Genomic DNA, 15,064 nt, shown 5'->3' with positions numbered 1-15,064 from the left:
TTGAACTTTAACTTTCATACTGTAGTCCTCTGTCTGTTTCAGGAGCAGCCAACAGGTAACCTGTGTGTGTGTGTGTGTCTGTGTGTGAGACAGGGCCGGGAAAAGGCAGGCTGAATTTGATTGGTGGCTGATTTCTGATATGCAAATTTTTAAAGCATTGTGTCACCCGAGTTCTAGGGAGAACTCTTTCTTGCACAGAAATGCACGCGCATCTGCTGAATGCTATTTTGTGGTCTTATCTATATATTTATATGTTTTTTGACTTGATGCCCAACAGGTGCTTACTGTAGGTAAGAAGGGTTTCCACTTTTTCTGCCTGTGTGAGCTGGAAGTGGTTCAGGCAAGACTATACTTTCAGGGATCATTTCTATAGTTTTTAACTGAGGAAATGTGTTCGAAAGTGTCTGGTCTTCGCTAACCACGAGGAAGAGTTGTAGTGTTTTCTTCTGAGCGGGAAGCCAGTGGACAGTGTTGCATTTGTGCAGCTGCTGTCTGCTATTGATGAACGTTCCTCTCTTCTTTTACGAAGAACTGGAGGAAGGAAACACAAACTGAGTGGTTAGCTTCTTGTTTCAGTTTAAGAGAGTACAGCATTTTAAACTTCTTTTCTTGGATATTTGATGGTTGCCAGATTCTCACTTGACTTGTATTTGCAATCACCTCTTTTGAGCTTTTTGGGGGCTTTCTTTTATAAACTGAGCTTTTCAAACGGTCTTTCTAATCGTAATTTGGTACATTTAAGTAAAGAGGGTCTTTTCAAATGGACCCGGGGAAGGGGAAGATTTACTCACCTTTTACGCAACTCAGCAGGACAACTTGAGGATAAAACGTAGAGAAACAAAGATATTTCTCCTTGTTGCTCCTCAGTTGGGAAGGCGTACGCGTTCCCAGGTTTACTACTCTTAGTAAATCTGGGAATGCATGAAAGAGCATGGGTGGATGCCTAAGATCACCCACTCCCTACCCATGGAACGCCTTCCCGGCAAACAGTAACGCAAGGCAGCGACTTGCGCTGCCATGGGTTACTCTAGATTTATTAAGACATGCAATGCCACGCAAGGTGGCCTTGCGTGGTTTAGTAAACCTCACTGATGCCCTGGTGTTGCCTTACGCTGTGATAACGCAAGCGTTTCATAAATCTGGGCCTCTATGTTTGATCTATTTTTAGAGTTTAGACATCTTCCACACAATTAGTGCCGCTCAGTGGCTTATCGCCCTGTCGAATTGACGTGGGAAAAAGGGGCTTTCTAATGCTAGTTAGTCTTTTTAGACTAAAACCAAGAGTAACACCCTGGTCACAGGTCCTAAAATGTATAAGGCTGTTGAGGATCTTAGACCGATGAGGACAAAGAACGCCGTCTTGGGCATTTGCTAAGGTGTTGCACGGGGACTCGCATAGCACAAAGTAACGTAAGCATAAAGGATTGCATCTGATTACTTACCATAAAAGCCTGTAGGCGCAGCAGAAAATCATTCAGCTTCCCAGGAACGCTCGCACAACCTCTAGTACATCAAGGGCTAGATGTCTTAGGACATTGGAATTTTTTAAGATTCATTGGGGACAGTGAAGTTGCAACAATCAAATAATGGTTGGAATAAGCCATCTGGTCTAATATTCTAGCAAATGTCGTTTTTTTGGCTTTCCTGTTTAATTTAAAGCATTCTTACCTCATTGAACGAAATGTTGAGCTGTCAGCATAGGCGTCGTTCCTCTGCTGTCACATTAGTTAAATGCCCTGTCCCCTCGCTTTTGTCAATAACTCTCAACAGAAGACGTTTAATGATCCCTTTGGGCCCCTAATAATGTTCTCGTATGCTATATTAGAACACTGCAAGATTGATAGCCTCATGAAGAAAATCGGAATGCCAGCAGCTTTTAAACAGTAGAATAATCCCTGTACCTTGAAAATGGTAAAGCTGCAATGTGTGGAACCCCGGAGGCCGCCATTTTGGAGTTCAAACATGCCCCAATGCCGGGGAAACGAGGTGGGTGGGTTGGCGGCAGAGCGTGAATTGGAGAAGGTTCCGCTCTGGCGGCAGGCCAGTTGAGTGCTTCAAAACTTTGCCTAATCTTGGCTTTATAGGAGCCAGGAGCGTAGCCCGACTGCCTTCCCAGCAATGTCCTTTTTTAAAATAATGAAATAAATAGATAAGTAAATATAAAAACAAAAAACAAAGTAAGACTAAATTGTGGTACCCTCTAGCCTGCTGGAAGAGGGGATGTGGACTGTTTTTCGCCTTCAACTTGAGCCTGTCGTGCTGAAGCAATACTTTAGTTAGCGGCATAGACCACAGCAGCAGTTTTTAAAGTCTGTATCACTTACCATCTGAGAGCTAAGCCAGATGGCAGCAAAAATGCTGTTGTGACATCTTCCTGTGCCACTGGAACAGAGTGGCATAGCGTTATAAAAAGTTTCTGAAGAAAGAAACTGGAACTAGTGGGGCATATTTAAGAGAGGCTTGCACTGCAGTTGCGTGACTTCTAGTGACGCAACAGCGGTCAGACCTTTTAACCATATCTAGGAGATCACGCAAAGCCACTTGGCGTGGCTTTGAATAGTCCCGTAGATAGTGATTAAGGCAAGGCATTGTAAAGCGGTGCGCTGGCTTACTCTGCATTAGGGAGGCGATCCAAGGGCTTTGCAGTGTGTGTTCCAACGCAACACCCATATTGTTAGACGCATCCCCAAATTTACAGAGCCATGTAAATCTGGGAATGCACCAACACCTTACCCCTCCCCAGGGGAGGGTCAGTGAGGAGAAATATCTTTATTTCTCTTTGTTGTTTCCCCTTTCTATGTGTGCTGCGTTTTGCAGCACGCATAGGAAAAGGGAAAAGCCTCCCAAGATTGTTTTTGTGTAGGAAGGTGCCTCTTCCTTCACAAAAACAATTTTGCCTACAACGCAGACAACCTTGCACCATGGTGCAAGGTTGCCGGCGCTGGCTCTAGGCAGTCAAAATGGCTCCAGCGCAGTGGAAAAGGACAGTATTGCATACATATAACACATTATTGCCCGTTTTCTTTGACACAGGGCACAGCAATGTGACTTGCTGTGCTGCCCTGCGCCAAAATTTCGTAAATCTGCCCCAGTGTTTGTAAGTGTCAGAGAGTTGTTGCAGAAAAGCCCTGATCTGGAAAGGAAGGGCAGAGTTGTATTTATGAAACAACTGTCTTTTGTTGATGGCTGTTCCTTTCTTCATTTGAGGAAGGGCTGGATGACGGATACATTCACTGAAATGTTCGGTTCCTATTCTGAAGAATACTAGGATCAAAATTGTCCCGACAAGGATTCACTCCCCGGTGAACGGAATCTTCTGTACAAGAAAAATAAACCGTGTTTTGGATACTTCTATAATACAGAGATGCCTAAAAGTCATGGGGCCTGGAAAAGCTGCATATGTTCAAAGCGGCTGGTAGGACAAGGTGTTGCTGATGTGAAGGCTTTCTTTGATGTCCAGGTATTCAGAGCTCATCTGAAAGTGGTAGGTTCCGTTGTAACCCGTGGTTCCTGCGGAATGCCATCGCCTTGTAAGGGTCTTACACGTGAACTGGGGGAGAGTTACTTTGTTTGGGGAGACTGATTGAAGACATTGCCATACATTTGATCTGTGGTGCAACTTTTCAAAATGTAAAGGTAGGTTGCTTGCTACACCTTTTGTTTCCATACTTGCAAACCTACCAGGTCGTTTCTCATTCACTAGCAATCAGTATCACGCTTTCGGCACATTGAAAGGTCATAATCTGAACCAAATATTCTGATTGAAAACTGTCTTCCTGCAAAATCCTGTGGAACCTGCCGTTTTGTTTCAAGTTTTCCCCATTTTCCCTTGTGTAAGGCATTGCAGTAGTCCAAATGAGTGCTAATTAATGCTCTGCCTCTTAACATGTAAATCGATTTGCGTCAGGAAGTTGAACATCTCACCAAGATATCTGAGGATGAAACTACCAGAGAAATCCATGTCTTGGCTTGAGCTTCAAAATGAAGGCTGTGAACAAGAATAATTCCCAGTGTTTTCACCACCTACACTTTCAGCACAGTATGATGTGAACTCAGGGGGCAAGTGTGTGCTGCTTTACTTGAACAGAGTAAGCGCTCTGGTGATTCTGTCCGATCTCCAGTAAAATTCACCCACTTCGTGCAGTCTGACAATGCGTAGCCATCTTGAAATGGTAATAATTGTCATTTAGTGCAGTGCCGAAAGCTCTGGAAGTAACGGTAGACTGTCTTTTTTGTGAGTTTACCAACTGTTTCTCTTACTTTTTAAACAAGTTAAAATGTGTTTGTTGCGGTAAACGAGAGCAGGAAAGGAAAGTATGGCTGCCGTTTCTTTACCTGTTTGAACTTTAACTTTCATACTGTAGTCCTCTGTCTGTTTCAGGAGCAGCCAACAGGTAACCTGTGTGTGTGTGTGTGTCTGTGTGTGAGACCGGGCCGGGAAAAGGCAGGCTGAATTTGATTGGTGGCTGATTTCTGATATGCAAATTTTTAAAGCATTGTGTCACCCGAGTTCTAGGGAGAACTCTTTCTTGCACAGAAATGCACGCGCATCTGCTGAATGCTATTTTGTGGTCTTATCTATATATTTATATGTTTTTTGACTTGATGCCCAACAGGTGCTTACTGTAGGTAAGAAGGGTTTCCACTTTTTCTGTCTGTGTGAGCTGGAAGTGGTTCAGGCAAGACTATACTTTCAGGGATCATTTCTATAGTTTTTAACTGAGGAAATGTGTTCGAAAGTGTCTGGTCTTCGCTAACCACGAGGAAGAGTTGTAGTGTTTTCTTCTGAGCGTGAAGCCAGTGGACAGTGTTGCATTTGTGCAGCTGCTGTCTGCTATTGATGAACGTTCCTCTCTTCTTTTACGAAGAACTGGAGGAAGGAAACACAAACTGAGTGGTTAGCTTCTTGTTTCAGTTTAAGAGAGTACAGCATTTTAAACTTCTTTTCTTGGATGTTTGGGGCCGTATTTATACTCCATTTGCGCCGAATTTGCGTCGTTTTTTCGACGCAAATTCGACGCTAAACTAACGCCAACTAACGCCATATTTATACTATGGCGTTAGAGGCGTCTAGCGCCAAAGTGCGTCATTTTTTAGCGTGAACCCCTTCCTTGCGTTAATGATATGCAAGGGAGGCGTTCCCGTCTAAAAAATGACTCCCAGGCCTTTACGTGGTATTTATACTCCCGGGCAAAAGAGACGCCCGGGAGTGGGCGTGGCTAAAAACGGCGCATTTGCGCCGCTTTTTAACGCCTGGGTCAGGCATGGCGTTAAGGGACAAGTGGGCTCAAAATGAGCCCAGAGTGCCCTCCCCTGCCCCCAGGGACCCCCCCTGCCACCCTTGCCCACCCCAGGAGGACACCCAAGGACGGAGGGACCCATCCCATGGACGTTCAGGTAAGTATTTTTTTTTTAATTTTTTGTGGCATAGGGGGGCCTGATTTGTGCCCCCCTACATGCCACTATGCCCAATGACCATGCCCAGGGGACAGAAGTCCCCTGGGCATGGCCATTGGGCAAGGGGGCATGACTCCTATCTTTACAATGATAGGAGTCATGTTGATGGGGGATGGGCGTCGAAAAAAAATGGCGCAAGTCGGGTTACGACGATTTTTTCGACGTAACCTGACTTGCCCCATTTTAAGACGCCCATACGCCATTTTCCCCCTACGCCGGCGCTGTCTGGTCTACGTGGTTTTTTCCCACGCAAACCAGGCAGCGCCGGTCTGATTGCGCCGTCTAACGCCATTCCATAAATACGGCGCCCGCATGGCGCTTCAGAATGGCGTTAGACGGCGCAAAATTTTTTGACGCTAAACTGCGTTAGCGCAGTTTAGCGTCAAAAAGTATAAATATGGGCCTTGATGGTTGCCAGATTCTCACTTGACTTGTATTTGCAATCACCTCTTTTGGGCTTTTTTGGGGCTTTCTTTTATAAACTGAGCTTTTCAAACGGTCTTTCTAATCGTAATTTGGTACATTTAAGTAAGGAGGGTCTTTTCAAATGGACCCGGGGAAGGGGAAGATTTACTCACCTCTTACGCAACTCAGCAGGACAACTTGAGGATAAAACGTAGAGAAACAAAGATATTTCTCCTTGTTGCTCCTCAGTTGGGAAGGCGTACGCGTTCCCAGGTTTACTACTCTTAGTAAATCTGGGAATGCATGAAAGAGCATGGGTGGATGCCTAAGATCACCCACTCCCTACCCATGGAACGCCTTCCCGGCAAACAGTAACGCAAGGCAGCGACTTGCGCTGCCATGGGTTACTCTAGATTTATTAAGACATGCAATGCCACGCAAGGTGGCCTTGCGTGGTTTAGTAAACCTCACTGATGCCCTGGTGTTGCCTTACGCTGTGATAACGCAAGCGTTTCATAAATCTGGGCCTCTATGTTTGATCTATTTTTAGAGTTTAGACATCTTCCACACAATTAGTGCCGCTCAGTGGCTTATCGCCCTGTCGAATTGACGTGGGGAAAAGGGGCTTTCTAATGCTAGTTAGTCTTTTTAGACTAAAACCAAGAGTAACACCCTGGTCACAGGTCCTAAAATGTATAAGGCTGTTGAGGATCTTAGACCGATGAGGACAAAGAACGCCGTCTTGGGCATTTGCTAAGGTGTTGCACGGGGACTCGCATAGCACAAAGTAACGTAAGCGTAAAGGATTGCATCTGATTACTTACCATAAAAGCCTGTAGGCGCAGCAGAAAATCATTCAGCTTCCCAGGAACGCTCGCACAACCTCTAGTACATCAAGGGCTAGATGTCTTAGGACATTGGAATTTTTTAAGATTCATTGGGGACAGTGAAGTTGCAACAATCAAATAATGGTTGGAATAAGCCATCTGGTCTAATATTCTAGCAAATGTCGTTTTTTTGGCTTTCCTGTTTAATTTAAAGCATTCTTACCTCATTGAACGAAATGTTGAGCTGTCAGCATAGGCGTCGTTCCTCTGCTGTCACATTAGTTAAATGCCCTGTCCCCTCGCTTTTGTCAATAACTCTCAACAGAAGACGTTTAATGATCCCTTTGGGCCCCTAATAATGTTCTCGTATGCTATATTAGAACACTGCAAGATTGATAGCCTCATGAAGAAAATCGGAATGCCAGCAGCTTTTAAACAGTAGAATAATCCCTGTACCTTGAAAATGGTAAAGCTGCAATGTGTGGAACCCCGGAGGCCGCCATTTTGGAGTTCAAACATGCCCCAATGCCGGGGAAACGAGGTGGGTGGGTTGGCGGCAGAGCGTGAATTGGAGAAGGTTCCGCTCTGGCGGCAGGCCAGTTGAGTGCTTCAAAACTTTGCCTAATCTTGGCTTTATAGGAGCCAGGAGCGTAGCCCGACTGCCTTCCCAGCAATGTCCTTTTTTAAAATAATGAAATAAATAGATAAGTAAATATAAAAACAAAAAACAAAGTAAGACTAAATTGTGGTACCCTCTAGCCTGCTGGAAGAGGGGATGTGGACTGTTTTTCGCCTTCAACTTGAGCCTGTCGTGCTGAAGCAATACTTTAGTTAGCGGCATAGACCACAGCAGCAGTTTTTAAAGTCTGTATCACTTACCATCTGAGAGCTAAGCCAGATGGCAGCAAAAATGCTGTTGTGACATCTTCCTGTGCCACTGGAACAGAGTGGCATAGCGTTATAAAAAAGTTCTGAAGAAAGAAACTGGAACTAGTGGGGCATATTTAAGAGAGGCTTGCACTGCAGTTGCGTGACTTCTAGTGACGCAACAGCGGTCAGACCTTTTAACCATATCTAGGAGATCACGCAAAGCCACTTGGCGTGGCTTTGAATAGTCCCGTAGATAGTGATTAAGGCAAGGCATTGTAAAGCGGTGCGCTGGCTTACTCTGCATTAGGGAGGCGATCCAAGGGCTTTGCAGTGTGTGTTCCAACGCAACACCCATATTGTTAGACGCATCCCCAAATTTACAGAGCCATGTAAATCTGGGAATGCACCAACACCTTACCCCTCCCCAGGGGAGGGTCAGTGAGGAGAAATATCTTTATTTCTCTTTGTTGTTTCCCCTTTCTATGTGTGCTGCGTTTTGCAGCACGCATAGGAAAAGGGAAAAGCCTCCCAAGATTGTTTTTGTGTAGGAAGGTGCCTCTTCCTTCACAAAAACAATTTTGCCTACAACGCAGACAACCTTGCACCATGGTGCAAGGTTGCCGGCGCTGGCTCTAGGCAGTCAAAATGGCTCCAGCGCAGTGGAAAAGGACAGTATTGCATACATATAACACATTATTGCCCGTTTTCTTTGACACAGGGCACAGCAATGTGACTTGCTGTGCTGCCCTGCGCCAAAATTTCGTAAATCTGCCCCAGTGTTTGTAAGTGTCAGAGAGTTGTTGCAGAAAAGCCCTGATCTGGAAAGGAAGGGCAGAGTTGTATTTATGAAACAACTGTCTTTTGTTGATGGCTGTTCCTTTCTTCATTTGAGGAAGGGCTGGATGACGGATACATTCACTGAAATGTTCGGTTCCTATTCTGAAGAATACTAGGATCAAAATTGGCCCGACAAGGATTCACTCCCCGGTGAACGGAATCTTCTGTACAAGAAAAATAAACCGTGTTTTGGATACTTCTATAATACAGAGATGCCTAAAAGTCATGGGGCCTGGAAAAGCTGCATATGTTCAAAGCGGCTGGTAGGACAAGGTGTTGCTGATGTGAAGGCTTTCTTTGATGTCCAGGTATTCAGAGCTCATCTGAAAGTGGTAGGTTCCGTTGTAACCCGTGGTTCCTGCGGAATGCCATCGCCTTGTAAGGGTCTTACACGTGAACTGGGGGAGAGTTACTTTGTTTGGGGAGACTGATTGAAGACATTGCCATACATTTGATCTGTGGTGCAACTTTTCAAAATGTAAAGGTAGGTTGCTTGCTACACCTTTTGTTTCCATACTTGCAAACCTACCAGGTCGTTTCTCATTCACTAGCAATCAGTATCACGCTTTCGGCACATTGAAAGGTCATAATCTGAACCAAATATTCTGATTGAAAACTGTCTTCCTGCAAAATCCTGTGGAACCTGCCGTTTTGTTTCAAGTTTTCCCCATTTTCCCTTGTGTAAGGCATTGCAGTAGTCCAAATGAGTGCTAATTAATGCTCTGCCTCTTAACATGTAAATCGATTTGCGTCAGGAAGTTGAACATCTCACCAAGATATCTGAGGATGAAACTACCAGAGAAATCCATGTCTTGGCTTGAGCTTCAAAATGAAGGCTGTGAACAAGAATAATTCCCAGTGTTTTCACCACCTACACTTTCAGCACAGTATGATGTGAACTCAGAGGGCAAGTGTGTGCTGCTTTACTTGAACAGAGTAAGCGCTCTGGTGATTCTGTCCGATCTCCAGTAAAATGCACCCACTTCGTGCAGTCTGATAATGCGTAGCCATCTTGAAATGGTAATAATTGTCATTTAGTGCAGTGCCGAAAGCTCTGGAAGTAACGGTAGACTGTCTTTTTTGTGAGTTTACCAACTGTTTCTCTTACTTTTTAAACAAGTTAAAATGTGTTTGTTGCGGTAAACGAGAGCAGGAAAGGAAAGTATGGCTGCCGTTTCTTTACCTGTTTGAACTTTAACTTTCATACTGTAGTCCTCTGTCTGTTTCAGGAGCAGCCAACAGGTAACCTGTGTGTGTGTGTGTGTCTGTGTGTGAGACAGGGCCGGGAAAAGGCAGGCTGAATTTGATTGGTGGCTGATTTCTGATATGCAAATTTTTAAAGCATTGTGTCACCCGAGTTCTAGGGAGAACTCTTTCTTACACAGAAATGCACGCGCATCTGCTGAATGCTATTTTGTGGTCTTATCTATATATTTATATGTTTTTTGACTTGATGCCCAACAGGTGCTTACTGTAGGTAAGAAGGGTTTCCACTTTTTCTGTCTGTGTGAGCTGGAAGTGGTTCAGGCAAGACTATACTTTCAGGGATCATTTCTATAGTTTTTAACTGAGGAAATGTGTTCGAAAGTGTCTGGTCTTCGCTAACCACGAGAGCGCGAAGCCAGTGGACAGTGTTGCATTTGTGCAGCTGCTGTCTGCTATTGATGAACGTTCCTCTCTTCTTTTACGAAGAACTGGAGGAAGGAAACACAAACTGAGTGGTTAGCTTCTTGTTTCAGTTTAAGAGAGTACAGCATTTTAAACTTCTTTTCTTGGATATTTGGGGCCGTATTTATACTCAGTTTGCGCCGAATTTGCGTCGTTTTTTTCGACGCTAAACTAACGCCAACTAACGCCATATTTATACTATGGCGTTAGAGGCGTCTAGCGCCAAAGTTCCCGGAATGTGCGTCATTTTTTAGCGTGAACCCCTTCCTTGCGTTAATGATATGCAAGGGAGGCGTTCCCGTCTAAAAAATGACTCCCAGGCCTTTACGTGGTATTTATACTCCCGGGCAAAAGAGACGCCCGGGAGTGGGCGTGGCTAAAAACGGCGCATTTGCGCCGCTTTTTAACGCCTGGGTCAGGCATGGCGTTAAGGGACAAGTGGGCTCAAAATGAGCCCAGAGTGCCCTCCCCTGCCCCCAGGGACCCCCCCTGCCACCCTTGCCCACCCCAGGAGGACACCCAAGGACGGAGGGACCCATCCCATGGACATTAAGGTAAGTTCAGGTAAGTATTTTTTTTTTAATTTTTTGTGGCATAGGGGGGCCTGATTTGTGCCCCCCTACATGCCACTATGCCCAATGACCATGCCCAGGGGACAGAAGTCCCCTGGGCATGGCCATTGGGCAAGGGGGCATGACTCCTATCTTTACAATGATAGGAGTCATGTTGATGGGGGATGGGCGTCGAAAAAAAATGGCGCAAGTCGGGTTACGACGATTTTTTCGACGTAACCTGACTTGCCCCATTTTAAGACGCCCATACGCCATTTTCCCCCTACGCCGGCGCTGTCTGGTCTACGTGGTTTTTTCCCACGCAAACCAGGCAGCGCCGGTCTGATTGCGCCGTCTAACGCCATTCCATAAATACGGCGCCCGCATGGCGCTTCAGAATGGCGTTAGACGGCGCAAAATTTTTTGACGCTAAACTGCGTTAGCGCAGTTTAGCGTCAAAAAGTATAAATATGGGCCTTGATGGTTGCCAGATTCTCACTTGACTTGTATTTGCAATCACCTCTTTTGGGCTTTTTTGGGGCTTTCTTTTATAAACTGAGCTTTTCAAACGGTCTTTCTAATCGTAATTTGGTACATTTAAGTAAGGAGGGTCTTTTCAAATGGACCCGGGGAAGGGGAAGATTTACTCACCTCTTACGCAACTCAGCAGGACAACTTGAGGATAAAACGTAGAGAAACAAAGATATTTCTCCTTGTTGCTCCTCAGTTGGGAAGGCGTACGCGTTCCCAGGTTTACTACTCTTAGTAAATCTGGGAATGCATGAAAGAGCATGGGTGGATGCCTAAGATCACCCACTCCCTACCCATGGAACGCCTTCCCGGCAAACAGTAACGCAAGGCAGCGACTTGCGCTGCCATGGGTTACTCTAGATTTATTAAGACATGCAATGCCACGCAAGGTGGCCTTGCGTGGTTTAGTAAACCTCACTGATGCCCTGGTGTTGCCTTACGCTGTGATAACGCAAGCGTTTCATAAATCTGGGCCTCTATGTTTGATCTATTTTTAGAGTTTAGACATCTTCCACACAATTAGTGCCGCTCAGTGGCTTATCGCCCTGTCGAATTGACGTGGGGAAAAGGGGCTTTCTAATGCTAGTTAGTCTTTTTAGACTAAAACCAAGAGTAACACCCTGGTCACAGGTCCTAAAATGTATAAGGCTGTTGAGGATCTTAGACCGATGAGGACAAAGAACGCCGTCTTGGGCATTTGCTAAGGTGTTGCACGGGGACTCGCATAGCACAAAGTAACGTAAGCGTAAAGGATTGCATCTGATTACTTACCATAAAAGCCTGTAGGCGCAGCAGAAAATCATTCAGCTTCCCAGGAACGCTCGCACAACCTCTAGTACATCAAGGGCTAGATGTCTTAGGACATTGGAATTTTTTAAGATTCATTGGGGACAGTGAAGTTGCAACAATCAAATAATGGTTGGAATAAGCCATCTGGTCTAATATTCTAGCAAATGTCGTTTTTTTGGCTTTCCTGTTTAATTTAAAGCATTCTTACCTCATTGAACGAAATGTTGAGCTGTCAGCATAGGCGTCGTTCCTCTGCTGTCACATTAGTTAAATGCCCTGTCCCCTCGCTTTTGTCAATAACTCTCAACAGAAGACGTTTAATGATCCCTTTGGGCCCCTAATAATGTTCTCGTATGCTATATTAGAACACTGCAAGATTGATAGCCTCATGAAGAAAATCGGAATGCCAGCAGCTTTTAAACAGTAGAATAATCCCTGTACCTTGAAAATGGTAAAGCTGCAATGTGTGGAACCCCGGAGGCCGCCATTTTGGAGTTCAAACATGCCCCAATGCCGGGGAAACGAGGTGGGTGGGTTGGCGGCAGAGCGTGAATTGGAGAAGGTTCCGCTCTGGCGGCAGGCCAGTTGAGTGCTTCAAAACTTTGCCTAATCTTGGCTTTATAGGAGCCAGGAGCGTAGCCCGACTGCCTTCCCAGCAATGTCCTTTTTTAAAATAATGAAATAAATAGATAAGTAAATATAAAAACAAAAAACAAAGTAAGACTAAATTGTGGTACCCTCTAGCCTGCTGGAAGAGGGGATGTGGACTGTTTTTCGCCTTCAACTTGAGCCTGTCGTGCTGAAGCAATACTTTAGTTAGCGGCATAGACCACAGCAGCAGTTTTTAAAGTCTGTATCACTTACCATCTGAGAGCTAAGCCAGATGGCAGCAAAAATGCTGTTGTGACATCTTCCTGTGCCACTGGAACAGAGTGGCATAGCGTTATAAAAAGTTTCTGAAGAAAGAAACTGGAACTAGTGGGGCATATTTAAGAGAGGCTTGCACTGCAGTTGCGTGACTTCTAGTGACGCAACAGCGGTCAGACCTTTTAACCATATCTAGGAGATCACGCAAAGCCACTTGGCGTGGCTTTGAATAGTCCCGTAGATAGTGATTAAGGCAAGGCATTGTAAAGCGGTGCGCTGGCTTACTCTGCATTAGGGAGGCGATCCAAGGGCTTTGCAGTGTGTGTTCCAACGCAACACCCATATTGTTAGACGCATCCCCAAATTTACAGAGCCATGTAAATCTGGGAATGCACCAACACCTTACCCCTCCCCAGGGGAGGGTCAGTGAGGAGAAATATCTTTATTTCTCTTTGTTGTTTCCCCTTTCTATGTGTGCTGCGTTTTGCAGCACGCATAGGAAAAGGGAAAAGCCTCCCAAGATTGTTTTTGTGTAGGAAGGTGCCTCTTCCTTCACAAAAACAATTTTGCCTACAACGCAGACAACCTTGCACCATGGTGCAAGGTTGCCGGCGCTGGCTCTAGGCAGTCAAAATGGCTCCAGCGCAGTGGAAAAGGACAGTATTGCATACATATAACACATTATTGCCCGTTTTCTTTGACACAGGGCACAGCAATGTGACTTGCTGTGCTGCCCTGCGCCAAAATTTCGTAAATCTGCCCCAGTGTTTGTAAGTGTCAGAGAGTTGTTGCAGAAAAGCCCTGATCTGGAAAGGAAGGGCAGAGTTGTATTTATGAAACAACTGTCTTTTGTTGATGGCTGTTCCTTTCTTCATTTGAGGAAGGGCTGGATGACGGATACATTCACTGAAATGTTCGGTTCCTATTCTGAAGAATACTAGGATCAAAATTGGCCCGACAAGGATTCACTCCCCGGTGAACGGAATCTTCTGTACAAGAAAAATAAACCGTGTTTTGGATACTTCTATAATACAGAGATGCCTAAAAGTCATGGGGCCTGGAAAAGCTGCATATGTTCAAAGCGGCTGGTAGGACAAGGTGTTGCTGATGTGAAGGCTTTCTTTGATGTCCAGGTATTCAGAGCTCATCTGAAAGTGGTAGGTTCCGTTGTAACCCGTGGTTCCTGCGGAATGCCATCGCCTTGTAAGGGTCTTACACGTGAACTGGGGGAGAGTTACTTTGTTTGGGGAGACTGATTGAAGACATTGCCATACATTTGATCTGTGGTGCAACTTTTCAAAATGTAAAGGTAGGTTGCTTGCTACACCTTTTGTTTCCATACTTGCAAACCTACCAGGTCGTTTCTCATTCACTAGCAATCAGTATCACGCTTTCGGCACATTGAAAGGTCATAATCTGAACCAAATATTCTGATTGAAAACTGTCTTCCTGCAAAATCCTGTGGAACCTGCCGTTTTGTTTCAAGTTTTCCCCATTTTCCCTTGTGTAAGGCATTGCAGTAGTCCAAATGAGTGCTAATTAATGCTCTGCCTCTTAACATGTAAATCGATTTGCGTCAGGAAGTTGAACATCTCACCAAGATATCTGAGGATGACACTACCAGAGAAATCCATGTCTTGGCTTGAGCTTCAAAATGAAGGCTGTGAACAAGAATAATTCCCAGTGTTTTCACCACCTACACTTTCAGCACAGTATGATGTGAACTCAGAGGGCAAGTGTGTGCTGCTTTACTTGAACAGAGTAAGCGCTCTGGTGATTCTGTCCGATCTCCAGTAAAATTCACCCACTTCGTGCAGTCTGATAATGCGTAGCCATCTTGAAATGGTAATAATTGTCATTTAGTGCAGTGCCGAAAGCTCTGGAAGTAACGGTAGACTGTCTTTTTTGTGAGTTTACCAACTGTTTCTCTTACTTTTTAAACAAGTTAAAATGTGTTTGTTGCGGTAAACGAGAGCAGGAAAGGAAAGTATGGCTGCCGTTTCTTTACCTGTTTGAACTTTAACTTTCATACTGTAGTCCTCTGTCTGTTTCAGGAGCAGCCAACAGGTAACCTGTGTGTGTGTGTGTGTCTGTGTGTGAGACAGGGCCGGGAAAAGGCAGGCTGAATTTGATTGGTGGCTGATTTCTGATATGCAAATTTTTAAAGCATTGTGTCACCCGAGTTCTAGGGAGAACTCTTTCTTGCACAGAAATGCACGCGCATCTGCTGAATGCTATTTTGTGGTCTTATCTATATATTTA

The 15,064-nt window shown here is 45.0% G+C and overlaps 2 non-coding genes and 1 pseudogene across 2 annotated transcripts; all 3 read left to right on the top strand.

Annotated features, from left to right (window-relative positions):
• Positions 1-342: 342 nt before the first annotated feature.
• On the top strand, positions 343-560 carry LOC138286112 (small nucleolar RNA U3). The gene has a single exon (XR_011201806.1). It is a non-coding gene; the product is annotated as a small nucleolar RNA U3 (small nucleolar RNA).
• A 4,121-nt stretch (positions 561-4,681) lies between these two features.
• On the top strand, positions 4,682-4,899 carry LOC138285991 (small nucleolar RNA U3). The gene has a single exon (XR_011201691.1). It is a non-coding gene; the product is annotated as a small nucleolar RNA U3 (small nucleolar RNA).
• Positions 4,900-9,925: 5,026 nt separating this feature from the next.
• LOC138286193 (small nucleolar RNA U3) lies at positions 9,926-10,119 on the top strand (annotated as a pseudogene).
• The last annotated feature ends 4,945 nt before the right edge of the window (positions 10,120-15,064 follow it).

This window comes from Pleurodeles waltl, chromosome 3_1 (assembly GCF_031143425.1).
Source record: "Pleurodeles waltl isolate 20211129_DDA chromosome 3_1, aPleWal1.hap1.20221129, whole genome shotgun sequence".
Lineage (NCBI taxonomy): Eukaryota > Metazoa > Chordata > Amphibia > Caudata > Salamandridae > Pleurodeles > Pleurodeles waltl.
The sequence above is the reverse complement of the archived record's forward strand: the minus strand, read 5'-3'. Positions and strand labels throughout refer to the sequence as shown.